Genomic DNA, 3,653 nt, shown 5'->3' with positions numbered 1-3,653 from the left:
AGAAGGGCATCAGAAAATTGATGATGAGGATTAAAACAGTTTTTTTAAATATTTTCAGAAACAAAATTGGAAGTAGACAAGGAATCAAAATAGCCCGGTATGTTCAATAAAAGATCACACTCATTAATGTGATAATTGTCAATGATGTTTTTCAGTAGTTGAAATGAAAGTTCCTTGTTCTTGTACCTGAAAAATTGAAATATACATGATGATTAATGCATGTACATTTTAAAAGACTAAAATACTAACCACATTCAAAATTGATAAGTCTAAATTAACTTTGCCACAAAATCTGATGGAAAAGTCCATGTTAATCCCGAAAATTTTAGATTATGAAATATCAATGCCTGATCAATGGAGTCAAAGCACTCACAAAATCCCATCGCAAGCGAGCTCTGTCCAGTTTTATATTTAGTTTTTGATATCGAATAAATAGTATCTGCCATTTCGAATACATGGATTTTTATTCATAATATTTTCTTTTAAGATCGAATGGAAGGGAGAAATGCTTTTCTTCTCACTATTTTTGTAAGCTTGAAGAGTGGAGGACATGTTTGGAAACAATGTAGGTCTTAACATCCTTGTTTTATTATTTTTATAGATATATTCACGCCGATAGTTGTTTAAATGTATCCTCAGATTAGATTTTATAGTCGGAAGATAAAAATTACGAGTCACATGTCGTAGAATATTTGAAGGCTCCTAACAGGCTAATTGTTAAAAGAGAGCTTTGATCAGACTTCGTCATTCCTAGGTTGTTGGAATCGTTGAAAAAGAACGAATTTGATTGGTTGAAAGAGATTATATAAAAGGAATAAAACACGTTGGTATTAAATAAATTTGCCTCAATATAGTACTAATCATCAGCAATGCAACTTCCCCTTATCATCCATCCTCATCATGCCGAAGAAAACGTGCCTTTTTTCATGGGTTTCTAATTACTCCAATTTCTTTATCCTTATGAGGAAATATGGAAACGTCTTTTGGCGGAAGGATGATCCTTCTTCTCAGATTTGAATTGGTATGTGGCTGCTAAGGCATCCAGGCGCGATAAAAGTTTTCCCATTACTTGGATGAACTTATACTTAAACAGAGTAGTCAAATTTCCTCCGTGAAATGAAAATGAATCCTACTTGGTAGACACGTTTGGAATAGTGGCGAGTCTTCCCTTCCTTATTTAAAAATTCATTGGTACAAATTATAATAATAATTAATAACTATCTTACAACTTACAAATACCGCAATATTGCAATTTTTAAAGAGGAAATATTATTGAAATAGCTAATAAATATACTGGCGTCAAACAACAATTGACGTAATCTTAAAAAAATACTTCCCGCCTTTAGCAATCTACCCTGATATTAGCTCAAGCGACAGTGAGTTGCACCCCTGGCGAATAATGTATATTTTAGTTTTGCTCGTGCCCTATTATCAGTACTAAGTCTCCCTTTTTTTATGTACCAGTCTTAGTCCAACAAAGACTTTATATCATAACTTCCCAACCAAGGTTGTATAGCGTAGAATGGTTACAATATTAATCTAGTATCTTACTCAGTTTTTATCAAGATTTAAATACTTACTATATATTCAAATATGAAGAAAATTATCCAGTCCTGGATAATTCGTGTCCTAAATGGCATTACTCTCAATAAAGGCAGTGGGTAGAGTTGACGATAAGGATCTTTGATATTACAATGTCCTCTAAATATTGAAATTATATTAGCCTCTCAATGAAAAAAAAATTATTGTCATGTGAATCGCATTCAGTATTATGTAGGACGTGAAAGAACAATTCCTTCGTCAATATCAAGACCGTAACGAGATTCCAAAAAAGTTTAAATTTATAAATTGTGATGGAAATTTCAGTTAGATTAAATTGAATGAAAATGATGCTCAATTTAAAAATAAGGAATTAGGTTAATTTTATAAATTATAGTCTTCCTTAATCTAAGATTAAATGAAAAAATATTTCTATTTGTATAAAATATAATGTCTATGTTAAGGGTATTTTAATTTTTTAAATAAATTCAATCTAAGACTTATTATACCAAAAATTCCAATATTAATGACTTTCTTTTTGAAAATTTGAACATGTTAGTTAATATGGAGCAAGAACAAAGAAATATAATATATTAATTTTACATTAAATAACATTCAATTTTTTTATATAATTGTCATATATAAATATTAATTTTAATTCCTTTTTGACCATAATGTAGAAAAAAAAGACTAGATTTATGGCAAGGCTTCCCAAATTTTATTATGTGGCCTTTGTGATTTTGCAAGCCAAGCCTTTAGAAAATTCGAATTTCAACAGCATAAATAAAAGTCGTATTCACCATAATAATTTGAAGCTTTATTCAAAAAATATAATTGAATCAAGCCCTGATGTTTTTAATTTTAGATCGGATATGAACAAAATGCATGTCTCCTGCAATATCCCACTCCATTTTGATAGTTATCCAAATTTTGTAATATTCTCAAAGTCAATTATCCAAAGTCATATTGCTGTCAAAATTAAGAAAGAACTTGCAGGGGAAAATGTATAATCTACTTTCTTAGACAAAACCACGATCCATGATCAGTATTATGGATTGACCTTATTTAATACATTTGGAAGATGTTAAGAGAAGGCTGACAAAAGAACAATTACAAATATTGAAGTAAAAGTCTTAACAACGTTTTGGTCTCCGATTTCTGTGGCCAGAGGCTAAAGATTTTTATTATTGATAGTGCTGTTAATTGTATAAAATCAGTAAAAACTTTAATCAGTAATTTCCAGTGATGTCGCATGTCACTTGTTTCGCTCATGGACTGAACAGAATGGCAACACTCTGTCCTAATTACTTCGAAAGTACCAAGACTCTTATCTTTGAAGTAAAATTTTTGTTTCTTAATTCTGATGATCGAAAATGATTGATTACTAGACCGAGCACATCAATTCGATCTCAATGTTAAGGCTGAAAGCAGTGATGAAATCAATAAATCAAGAACGATAAAGTTATCTATTAATGGCATATAAATCTGTGTTATAGAAAATTTGTACGCACAACTTAAATGTGTACAAATGAATGAGGCCACTACACATTTCTCATTCTAAATAGTAAATACTAAATATAATAAAAGAGTAAAGATCCATTAGATCCAATATTCAGAGCTGCAATGGAGTCCACCATTTCAGTGTTTAGGTCAAGTCCAATTCATCATGCTACGGAAACATGGGGAAATAAGTAATGTCTGGATCTACTTGTAGTATCGTCTAAGGCACGAAAAATATCAAACTTAAGTTTGTACAGATGAATGAGGGCGCTACAATTTTCGTCGAGGTTATCATCGATAAAATCTACTTAACACAACCAATATAAAAAGCCTAACATTAAGATATATTTTTAAAATTATATTCGTATGTTACTACATACATAATTCCCATTATTTATTTTGCATCCTTATTATAGATCCTCTATATATCCCATAAATAATTATTAATTTGTTATTTTTAAATAGTAAAATACTAAAGAAAATTAAAGAAAAGAGTAAGATTCATTAGATCGAATATTCAGAGCTGTATTTGAGTCCACCTTTTCAGTATTCAGGTCAAGTCCGAATCTTCATGCTCCGGGTCTATGAGGAAATAAGTAATGTTTTGGTCTACC

The 3,653-nt window shown here is 30.4% G+C and overlaps 1 long non-coding RNA gene across 1 annotated transcript; it reads right to left on the bottom strand.

The window, feature by feature from the left end:
- Positions 1 to 2,880: 2,880 nt before the first annotated feature.
- Positions 2,881 to 3,648, bottom strand: LOC121131010 (uncharacterized). Its single transcript, XR_005868902.1, has 3 exons — positions 3,579 to 3,648; positions 3,420 to 3,511; positions 2,881 to 3,343 (listed from the first exon to the last, which is right to left on the bottom strand). It is a non-coding gene; the product is annotated as an uncharacterized lncRNA (long non-coding RNA).
- Between the last annotated feature and the right edge of the window lie 5 nt (positions 3,649 to 3,653).

Source organism: Lepeophtheirus salmonis, unplaced genomic scaffold (genome assembly GCF_016086655.4).
Source record: "Lepeophtheirus salmonis unplaced genomic scaffold, UVic_Lsal_1.4 unplaced_contig_15313_pilon, whole genome shotgun sequence".
Classification (NCBI taxonomy): domain Eukaryota; kingdom Metazoa; phylum Arthropoda; class Copepoda; order Siphonostomatoida; family Caligidae; genus Lepeophtheirus; species Lepeophtheirus salmonis.
This window is presented reverse-complemented; position numbering and strand designations above follow the sequence as displayed.